The sequence below is a fragment of the Diadema setosum genome, chromosome 20 (genome assembly GCF_964275005.1).
Source record: "Diadema setosum chromosome 20, eeDiaSeto1, whole genome shotgun sequence".
In the NCBI taxonomy this organism is placed as follows: Eukaryota; Metazoa; Echinodermata; class Echinoidea; order Diadematoida; family Diadematidae; genus Diadema; species Diadema setosum.
Window position 1 is genome coordinate 25,174,292 of NC_092704.1, and position 12,550 is coordinate 25,186,841.

At 36.3% G+C, this 12,550-nt stretch overlaps 1 pseudogene; it reads right to left on the reverse strand.

The window, feature by feature from the left end:
• Positions 1 to 8,737: 8,737 nt before the first annotated feature.
• Positions 8,738 to 11,194, reverse strand: LOC140243531 (uncharacterized; annotated as a pseudogene).
• Between the last annotated feature and the right edge of the window lie 1,356 nt (positions 11,195 to 12,550).

Consider the following 12,550-nt stretch of genomic DNA (forward strand, 5'->3'; position numbering starts at 1 on the left):
TGTTAAAGGACAAGTTCACCTTCATAGATATGTGGGTTGAGTGAATGCAGCAATATTAATAGAACACATCAGTGAGAGTTTGAGCAAAATCGGACAATCCGTTAAAAAGTTATGAATTTTTAAAGTTTCTGATCAGTCACGGCTGGATGAAAAGACTACTATAGCTTGTGATGTCACATGAGTACAACGATATAAAGAAAGAATAAAGAAAATTCAACATATTTCCATTTGTCTCGCATAACAAAAGAACACTCGACTTGATCTCTCAGAAGGCAGGGGGAATTATTACCCTTAACATACGTCAGTATAGCAAGTCGAAGAAATGTGCACTTTATTCAAAAAGTAAAGTTTTGTGAAATTCTCCTTTTATTTTCCTTATATAGTTGTACGCATGTGACATCATACACTGTAGTCGTCTTCTCTTCCAGCAGTGACTGCGCATATACTTAAAATATTCATAATTTTTGAACGGATTGTCCAATTTCCCTCAAACTTTCACTGTGTTCTACTGATATTGCTGCATTCTCTCAATCCTTATGTATATGAAGGTGGACTTGTCCTTTAAGAAAAATCAGTGTCATTCAGTACACTTCAATCGCAGAAAATTGCAGAAAATAACACCTTTTTAAAGGTGCTACTTTTGACTTATTGTTCTTCTCTTATATATAAGAAAGTCCTTTCTTTAAGTGTTGTCTTCTAAATAATAAGGCTTTGACACTAAAACTTGCCCACTTGCCCGCTGGGGCAAGTAAAAATTCATGTTAGGCAAGTGAGAATAAAATGAAAAAAAAAATGTACTTGCCAAACCGGGCAAGGTAAACTTTAAATAAAGTGAGGAAATCATTTGAAAATCTTTTGGTTTTTTTAAATGCCTGATTATTAATAATTTTGCAAGCCATAAAATCAAAATCAACAACATTCCAAATTCAACAATATAAAGGGACTTTTATAATATGTGGATAGAATTTTCAACAGGAAAACAAAATGTATTTTCTAATGTTTCAAACTTTTCAGAGCAAGTAAAAAATAAGGAAGTGACCAATTTACCCGCCCAAAGAGAAAGTTTTCAAAATGTTAGTGTAAAACCCTCTAAATATTTGTTTTAAGAGAGAATGATTCTTGAAAAATCATATTTCATTTCGTACTAATAAGTCCTACACTATTATTCATTTCAGGCTACCCAGTCAAACTTTGCTCTATCATGTCTGCAACCGAATTCAAAGCTCCAATAGTCTTGTTTACACTCACTCCACATACCATGTGCTTATATACCATACACAAAAGTCAGGGGACAAGGGGCGACTGCCCCCCCCTATGGTTTTTCAAGTAGTGATGAAATAAAGAAAAAGAGATAAAATTTGAAAGAGTGGAAGAAGAGAGAAGAAAGGGCAGTATCCAAAGAGGTGTCTGAGTTGTGTTAAACCATGTTCTCCAATTGAGATAAAATGACTTCACCTCTACGTGGTCTTGCACCCACAATTAAATGAAATATTTTGGGGTCACTGTTGCACAAAATATTAAATCATCATGCATTCATCACCATCACAATTCATGACATTCCTGCAGACCAATATCCTCCGTGTTTATTCCAGTTAAATACACAGACAAATGGGAAGACAATTAATGAAAAATAGAATTCATATAGAAATACATTTATTGTTCGAAAACTTTTGACACTGAAACACCATGATAAAGATGGCAAGATGTTTGTACTGAAATGTAAGGATCATACAAGGTTATTTTGGGTAATATATGAACAGTTGTAATCTTTGGCAAATAAGCATATTATTGTTAATGGCAAGATACCACAATGTTAACATCTCTTGATATTTTCAGACGTACTACATGTATTTATATTGCTTTTTGGCATCACTTGACCATGGAAGAGGCTTAAAAATTTCTCCAATTTACACCTGAACTATATCAAAATACATGTATAAATATTGCTTCATCAAATTGCTAAGAGAGTGTACCTGTCCAATTAGAAAACTTTCAATACACAACTGTTGGATATACATCAACAATTTCTGTACAATTTTTTTTTTACGCCAAGGCACACATTTAGTTACTACAGTTCATTGCACCAACACCATGCTATCTGTATTCTACATATAATTTGGCTGCCTTTGCGACCTAATAATGACTTAATATTAATGCTGTATGCATGCTCCATTCTAAATGATACTCTTCCTCCCTGATATTTAAGTTTCAACCATCTTACACAACACCTTATAGAACATACAATGTACATGTAAATGTACCTAACATCGTCAAATATACAGGGAAACCCCGTTATAACGAGGTCGGATATAGCGAGATACAGTTTTTAACAGAGATTTTACTGCTCCCATTTTCACTTACACATATTAAAATGGAAAGAAGATGCATATGTTTATAACGAGGTACCGGTTGTAACGAGGAACAATAGGTGGTCCCGCCGACCTTGTTATAACCGGGTTTCCCTGTACTACGAAACGTGAATTCATGGATACAGAATTTCTGTCGTGAATAACAAACAGCTCACATCGCCCTATAACAAATCCACTTGACAGATCTTACATTTATGAAAGAATATTTTATGGTACATGTATAGTAGACATCAAAGCATGCACAATATACATCTACATGTATACAAGTACACCTGCTTTGCAGAGATTCAGATTTGGTTTCCAAAATTGCTCAATGCAGATGGGGCAGAGCATGATATTTCATACTAACTTGGTCCTGTCTGCCGCAAACCATACGTTTCACACACTGATAGCGATCTTCAGCCACCAGCATGAAATGATGGCAGCAGACAAGGTCATACACACATTATATGAATATGAGTGTGTGTGTGTGTGTGTGTGTGTGTGTGTGTGTATGATTGTGAGTGTTGAGAAAAATGGTGAAAACATGAGGTAGAAAAGAAGGAAATGGGAAAAACTCATGGTACATTTGCAGAATAGAGGTCTTAGATTGCACTTTTTGAAGTAATTGCCTAAATGTAGTTTTAGCTTATGATAATGCAAAAAGCGCATGTACTGTGAGTGAATAATTTGTAGGATATGATGATGATGATCTCAAGGGTGTTCACAAAAGTAAATTGCTCTGCACTTACTGGTAGTTATTTTTCTCCCTGAGTTGTTACATTATCCAATACTCTTAAGGCAACATATTCTGAACAATCTGTTTCTTTAGACACACAAAGTTCACAAATCTACACATGCACTACATCAAACATCTATATGTATCAGTTAACACAGAATTATATGTACAAAGTTGTGTTCTGTAATAATGAAATATAAAAGAAAAAGTGGTAAGCACTATACCTGTGATTATGTACATGTACCAACATTTACGGCATTCGGTGATAGTCAGACTCAACCAGAACAAACTTCTGATACCACCACTCGTGATGACGCTTCTGACCTTCACTAATTGAAAATAACATAGTCTTAAACAAAATTCCTGGCCAAAAAGGAATTGTACTAACATTGAATTTTTGTCTTTAATCTTGATCTTTTTGCAAAATTGAGGATACCTTTTGTTTCATATTAGTTCATTTTCAATGATGTGCGGATGTCAGATAGATCTTGCTTGATGTTCATTCACTATTGTCTTCAATTAGCCGGTAACTTGGACTTAAATACTTCTAAAAAGTTTTGCGACCTTCACTTAGAAGTCTTAGAACACTGTTGCCTGTGCAAACATGAGAAAATGTAAGCACCTTTTTGTACACAAATTTAGCAGGAAATTAAATTTAGTTCTGTAAAATATACAGAATTAACTTGACTGAGTGCGTTAAGTTTTCCACTGAATGCTACACCAAGAGCTGAAAGGTTGTGTTGCTTTGTTGCAGTAAGTACTCTACTCCGAAGAGTGCACGTCGAAAACGTAAGTAAGTACTCTACTCCGAAGAGTGCACGTCAAAGACGTTCAGTAGCAGTATGTATTTGTTTAAGTACTAGAAGTTTGCAACATACACTGCTAGCCAATTCTATTGCATATGAGTCATGATCTTCAATGGACCAGAGTTATTTTTATTTTTAAAGATCTGAAAAGAAAAAATATGATTAAGCATGACATAATTTCATTTTACTATGTCTGTACAAGGTGTAGCTTTGTGTTGGTGTTCTGGTTTAAATGTAGGCCTACATTCAGCATCCGTGTTATTATTGTTGATTAACAATCATTATACATATAATATTTTTCATTTATAAATATAACTAAATAACGATCTAAATCTACCTGAATCTAAATCAATATAACAAAACATGTACATATGGGTCAGTCCATGCGGTTGGGTCAACTTTTATGACATACCAGAACTAAGAAAATGTGCTTCAGTATTCAGTCAAGTAATCTTTATCAATACAATAATGGCTTAAAACGTACACGTACATAGCCAATTCTGTACGGACTCCTTTGATACGGTATATCAATATTGCTTGTTGGAAATTGTGATAAATATTAATGCTTTATGAATGTAATGTCCATGTAATGTACAGGTAGGTAAAAATGACGGAAGTGTCAAAGCAAATCCATTAAAAATGACAAAGTTATTGAAACAAGCATGATTCTAGTAAAACACAAGTCGTACTTTCACTCCATTCAAAATTTTCTAAAAGTCACGTTTGTCATGAATGTGTAACAAGAATCTCATACATACACGTTACTTGGACATTGGTTCATTTTTGGACTCGAGTTAACCCAACCCATGGACAGACCCACGTACTACAAGGCCCAATTCATATTATGCTTCAATTCGTTTTTCATTTTGTGCTGCAAAAGAGGACACTCTGGAGTAAAGTCTAGATGAGTGCTTGAACTGTGCATGCATAACTTAGGAACATACAGGAGAATACAAATCTTTCACTGTTCAGATTAGAGCCCTGTTGAAGTAACATTATTGGTACTGTACATAATACATACATGAAGAAAACTAAGGAAACATATATGCTAAACATCTATAAAAAAACACATATTTCTCACGAAAGAGAAGCTAACTAAATAAACAATCACACAGAAACATGCAAATCAGCCAAGCCTTTTTAAACATGCCCCCCCCCCCCTAAAAAAAAAAAGGAACGAGGGTAAGGATGAGCATGGACCTACAAATGGACTAACAACGGAAGACTGTTTTTGATCTATCATAACTGCCGCCCCCTGATTATGTGCCTCTTGATGAGCACTTTCAGTTGCTGTGACAATGTCGATTGCGTAAGCATTTTAAGTCATTAATACAGTATATCCTTACCAAAATGCTTTAATTTGCTGACTTTCCACTTACAGTACGTCTCGGAATATACAAACCGAAAACAGAAGCAGAGTAGCTAAAATCTGACAATTTTAGTGATATGAAATTAATGATGACCGCAGTGGACATTGGTGGACACGAACATGAGCAGTCTAACAGTGAGATATACACTGTATGTATCATCTACCAGCACATTATCTTGTAAATCTGAAATAGCACGGGCATAATTGAAGGGATGTACTTGCTCAAAGTTTTCTAAAAATATCTCACATTTACAGTTACACCTAGTAAAGTGTAAACTGCACTAATTTTGCCAGTAAAAATGATTTATGATAAGATGCCATTGTACAACGAAACTGCACATTCATTTCTGATAATTTGAATGATACAATCTTTTGCACATGTAGTTTGGTATAATTTCTAACAACTATCTTCAGTATCTTGCTTCTCTCCCACAATTTGGCAGCGGTCATGATAGGATCAAAGCGGAAAAGCATGAGCAAAATGCTTAAATTGTAATGCTTTTCACCCTGACATGTGCATGAATACATTAACATATTGGTGAATGTCCATTTGTAGTAGGTCCATGGGATGAGACATGCTTAAAGGAATATCTAAAGTCCACAGTATCAAGATAAATGTATAGAAATGTACAATATGTGTAAGATCATACATTTCTTGCACATATCAAATATGGCCCAAGGCATGACAAATTGAATCTACCAATTGAATACGATAACATGAGAAAATTTCGCAAGTTAATGGATCAAGCATCAACTTTCCCATAATATGCACAGCGTAAATACACATAAAGGCATATAAGAAGGACCGTACATGTAATCAGGGCTTCCCTCTTGAAATCGTCACAAGTGGGTCTGCACCACTGAGACTAGCACACCTAATGTAAGGGTGTTGCTTCCCCTAATACAATCACCTATCAAATGTCATGCTGCTGATTCCAAGTAGTGTGGGGTCAATGGTAATCAATGGGCAAGCATATTGTGAAAACAATTATGAATCTTTTTTAAACTTCTGGTTGTTCTAATGGCTGCTTCATTTTTTTATTAAACTTGATTTTGTTACTAAAATGGCATGCCCTAACAATAAGATACATGTATAATAAAAGGGCAACATTTTATGTCTCTGTGATGACATGGCAACATCTCCGTGACCAATGGAGACTGGAATCATTGGAGACAAAGGTTGGTTACATACAATAATTAACAGTACCGTGGTGGAATCGTACGGACAAATTGTACCTGTACTGACATTGATAGAACTAAAAGCCTACTTGCACAGGAATTACGGAATCAATAATTCCTACAGAAACTATTCTAAAGAATATTACCAGGTGCTGTAGATCATTTTAGGAGTACCTTCATATTCAAATCTTGATGTCAGATTGTAATTCTGTATCATAACAAACCAGCCAATAGATTTGTTAAATTATACAGTATACAAGATCACATACGTTGAATTTTCAATTAATAGTGCATTTAAAATATACATTTATTCTTGGGTTCTCATCACAATTCCAAATAAGTGTTAAATATGAAAGAAACATTCATTTCTGTGAGGTAACTCAGTTGTCCACTTGTGTAGGTCTTACGTAACAGTGTAAACAGTCAAACACACACACTAATTAAAACATGGAAATATTTTCTCTTTGCACCTTTAAACAGATGAACTCCGGAAATGGTTCTGCATACCTTTCTAAAAGACATAGGTCAACTGCTCACATTATAATTAAGAAGAATAATTACAAAAAGAATATATGCTACACTGTATTTAAAAATACATTTTTATTCAGTATGTACTTCTTGGTGTACTAGAATAGTTATGGTTCTTCCACAATTAGATGGCCAGCAAAATTTGTAACGGAGGGATTGTCAAGAAATGATTTTTACCACTCTCGCTGAGCTTTATGAACTACCTGCTGCAAGAGAGATCTTTTACATTGATGAATCTGATGATTCTAAATTCAAATTGCCATGCGATGACTACAATAGACACGTAAGCAGATTAAATGTCTTGTTTAAGAGCTCATTGCATACTGGTGATTTAAGCAGGGTCCCCACACTTGCTGCAAGTATGGGGTCATTTTTCACAGGGCTTGTGGTAATCCAAGGTGAGAACAGATTGCCACGGGTGCCCAACTCAACTACTGCCTTGCAAATTCCCCTAATACATGTAGTACCTAAAGTGGTTCTAAGGCCACTAAATGGGGGGGGGGGGGGGGATACATTGCTTTCCTGTGGACTAGCGAGGGCTGACGTGTCATCAGTTCACCAACTTTTGCGTACACTGTACGATGATACATGTACTTCTGCCCACCTCCAACAAGTTTCTCTGTTAGTCAACTTTTATCATCTTGAATATTTACAAACAAAAGGTCATGTCTTTAATGCATATTCTTTAGGGTTTTCTATTATTTCAAGTCATTATAAGTCCACAATAACCATTTCCTTTGTTATGAGTCTCTGTGTATATAAAGTGACATAATACTATCACTACACTACCTCATTTTATTTTAATGTATGTGACAGGTGCCAAAAGTGATATTTGTCACATTATGACCATAACAAACATATTTTTAAATATGTTCATTATTTTCATGACCTTTATAACTGTACAAAAGTGTACATTTTTAGCTTGATATTACATTATTACGTGCCCATTGATTATTCAAACTTGTGTCACACAAAATCAAGGATGAATAGTACATGTACACATTGTATTTTAGCTTTAATTTTGTATAATACCACATTCTTGGAGGTACATGTATTTGGGTGAGAATTTTGAACGATGTACAATTGCCAATTTTCGCACCTTATGACATTCTTTCCCTTAGAATACGCCAGCATGATCTAAGAAACCAGATCTTTTTCATGTCATCTCAAAGATTGGTAAATTCCCTTTAAGGAAATGTATGGTTTGGTTGACTTTTGCGTGATATTTTTCATTTGACAAGGACTTAAAGCGTAAAAATACGGTAAAAACACTATTTTCACAATAATTTTTGTTTTTCAAACTAATGACGTGCCTTTTTTATGGTACGTGGCATCCAATACCTGACCATGTTCTGGATCTGACATATCATGGGTATGTACCACAAAATTATAAAAACTTTATGAGCACGTATAAAATTACAAAGAACAATTGAAATATCACAGCCCTAAACAGACGAACGTCCGTGATGCTTTTATTTCTATCGCTGCTGCAAATTCTACTTTGTTGTCCCAACTGTAATGTATGCAAAAATTGTTCCACCTAATGAACATATCCTGCAAAAATTGTATGTCTGCTGGCTGTACATGGGACGTAACATTCTTTTATGCAAAATTATACTCAATTTTCGTCACGGACGTGCTTCCGCCATTTTCTAATAAAGATCGTTTAGCCCATTAAACGTTATTGGCAATATTGTTCCGAGTCGTAATCAACTAAGATCTAGCCACACGATAATTATGTTTGTTTTTAGTTTCTGTACATCCTTTGTCAAATAGGAACCGAAATTATATTTTTAGACGAACCTCCGAGAAAAAAAGAACGCCCGTGATGATTAATATGGGGCATAAACCCAACATACTGAAATATCGCAGACACTTCAAGCCAGACACTTTCAGCTTGAAGATAGCATGGTACTTTCTTACCAAATAATGAAAAATACTCCATCACATCTGAATCAAAAGTCAGGTCTTGTTCTTCAATTCTTTTTGTGTGTTCTTGGGATTCACTGGCTTTTGCGCATTGAACACTATTGGAGTCCTCCTTGTAATCAAGATCATGAGATTGCTCTTGTTTAGATTCCATATCCATCAATTCATGCAACAGAAGTGCTCTTCTCTTTTTGTTCCCCCTACTTTTACCTTGCCTAAGTACAGTCATCAGTGCATCTTTCAATACCCATGCTCTCTTTCTCCCCTGAAGCAAAAAAGCAGGATGCTCACCACGGTAATATTCAGACAAGATCTCATCAATTAGAGTGTATCCACGTTTCCGTATTTCAAAATTAGCAGTTCTGAAAATATCACAAGATATGTATTGCTCTCCAAATACATGTGCCGTGGCTACCCTATGCCCCAGAAAATCAAGGAATTTCATTTCCACAATTTCGTCAATATTTGTCACAAGGGTACTCTTGCATCTTCGTTGAGTATCTCCTTTTTTCACATTTAGAGGATTTCCTTGTTCAGAATTGCGATCTGCCTTCTTCCCTGGAATCGGCTCCCCCACACAATTTTCCTCATTTTTTTGCTGTGCAGTCTCCCCTTCTTCTACATGTTGAAGATTCGCTTCTTCAAAATGGTGATCTGTTTTCTGCCCTTGAACTGATTCATCAACATTGATTTGGCTCTCCTCGAAAGTTTTCTCCAGTTTTACGTGTGGATAGTCCTCTTGTGCATTTGGAGGATTTTCTTGTTGAGAATCATGACCTGCTTTTTCCTCTGGCATTGGTTGACCCACAATGTTTTGACTCTTTCCTTGTTCAGAATTGTGATCTGCCTTCTTCCCTGGAATCGGCTCTCCCACACAATTTTCGCTCCTCCCACAATTTTCCTCATTTTTTTGCTGTGCAGTCTCCCCTTCTTCTACATGTTGAAGAGTCACAAAATGGTATTCTGTTTTCTGCCCTTGAACTGATTCATCAACATTGATTTGGCTCTCCTCGAAAGTTTTCTCCAGTTTTACGTGTGGAGAATCCTCTTCTGCATTTGAAGGATTTTCTTGTTGAGAATCATGACCTGCTTTTTCCTCTCGCATTGGTTGACCCACAATGTTTTGACTCTTTCCTTGTTCAGAATTGTGATCTGCCTTCTTCCCTGGAATCGGCTCTCCCACACAATTTTCGCTCCTCCCACAATTTTCCTCATTTTTTTGCTGTGCAGTCTCCCCTTCTTCTACATGTTGAAGAGTCACAAAATGGTATTCTGTTTTCTGCCCTTGAACTGATTCATCAACATTGATTTGGCTCTCCTCGAAAGTTTTCTCCAGTTTTACGTGTGGAGAGTCCTCTTGTGCATTTGAAGGATTTTCTTGTTGAGAATCATGACCTGCTTTTTCCTCTGGCATTGGTTGACCCACAATGTTTTGACTCTTTCCAGAAGCATTCTTGCTTATTCCGTGTAGAACATTTGCAGGATTTTTTTCTTCAAAATCATGATCTTTCTCTCCAAGGACTGATTCACCGACAATGTTTTGGCTCTTCTCCAAAGTTTTTTTGCTTCTTTGGTATGGATCGTCCTTTTCTGTGTTTGGAGGATCTTCTTGTTCAGAATCACGTTCTACTTTCACCTCTTGCATTGCTTTACACACATTGTTTTGACACTTCTCAGAAGAAGTTTTTCTTTTGTGTGGAGTATCCTCTTCTGCGTCATTCGGAGGCCGATTCTCACTGTGCACATTTCCTTGCTCAAAATGATGACTGTCCCTGTCAAATGCAGGAGGCTTGTCTACTTTGTTTTTCATTTTTGATTCTTGCAGGTTCACAACAATCCTTCCTTTTCTATTTGTTGTGACGCATTTTTTTGGGGGGGCCCACATGATGTCTGCTTCCTACATCCTTTCTTCTTTTGACCTTAGGAGGAGATGGGACATCTGGCTGTCGGAATACAGTTCGTTTGTGTTGTTCGCTGTGCGTCTTGGTTGGTGTTGTATTTTGTTCCAGGCTTGGGAAGTCCTCGTCATACGTACTTGAACTTGGTGTGAACAGTGTGTGAGGAGGACTGTGTTGCTGTCTTGACTGAAGAAGGGTTGGTGATCGGGGTTCACGAATAATTGATGCATCCTCCCAATCTCTTGCATACAGAAGGATGTGCCACCATGCCTGTTGTTCACATACAGAGAACTACTGTGCAAGTTCTTCTGACGCATGACTGCACCTGCAAAAGAAGAGAACTTCAAGGGGAAGTCCTTCATATCATCCAATACCCAGCATTCGTTGCGGCGCTTCATCACTGCATAGAAATGACCTGGAAGTACTTGAACAGCTCCTGTTAATTTGTATGCAGTCCCCTTCACTGACTTACTTTCACAAATTACAGGGTTTGGATTTTTGCGCATTCCTCGATTTCTTGTCTATTGCTAGTTGATGCAACAAGTAATTTGGCATTTTGATTTCTATCTCCACACGGCAGCTGCTAGTGAAGAATGACAGATGTCACATCTCATGTCTCTACACATGTATGCTATTGCACGATCTATGATGAATTCCAGACCAGAGTGCAGGCTACCCGGATGTGAAGTATTCACACCATGGTCATAGTAATGGACTGGGTCAAGTCCAATGCTCACCCTACAAAAGTGTTTGCAAGAGGAACAATAGCTTCTCACATTGTGTTCTACAAGAAACTTGCTGGAGAGATCCTTAAAACAATCAAAGGCCTCCACAATTTCTGCTGATGATGTTCCTCTAGGACATGTAATGCTAAGTAATTCCACAAATCTTCCCTCACTTCACACGACGGGCCGTAATCCTCCCTCATGCGACATAGATTGATAAGCTTGGCAAAAAGTTCATTCTCTCCACTCACATTCCTTTGTCAATCATAGGGGTATACCCCATAGTAATAGAGTTCTGCTAATGTGTCAATACCACAAGTCGCCTTCATAACACCATGAAAGTGCTGACAACGAAGGGCATTTCGAAAGTGATATATATTAGTCTTTATTCAAATACATGTAATAAGCACAAAATACTCACTGTTGGGGAGCAAACAAAGCAAATAACCTAAATACATGATTTTTTAGATTTTTCTTGTTCATTCTATAAATATTTTTTTTTCTCTTTCCCTTTTATCAATACAATATGTAACACTCCCAGTTGCTCATCCTGTGGACATACATGTAGAGAAGTCATCAATAAGTTGTTTCACTACTACATGTACATTTTATGCATTTTCATTCAAGTGTTGTGCAACTTTTGAGATAAAATTTGCAACACCCACATACGCAGTTCTAACCTTACAAAGTTATGGAACATTTAGTATGTGCATTGGGCATGTCAGACACCAAACTGCTCAAAACCATGATTTTATGTTCAAATCCAATACTGTATATAGCCAAAATTCATGTTTCACTGTTAACTTGTATTGATTCTAATGAATCAATTTTACATTCGGTATGCCACAATGTCCGTCAATAAATACAATAATAAATGCTATGTTGAAAAACAAAGACAAAACAAGAAATATTCCCAAAATATTTGGAAACATATTTTGATACCAATTTCATTTTTTCTTTTTTGGCATACATTTGATCAGAATAAAAAAGAGAGTCTCTATACAAACAAGTGGATCAGTAAATTACATG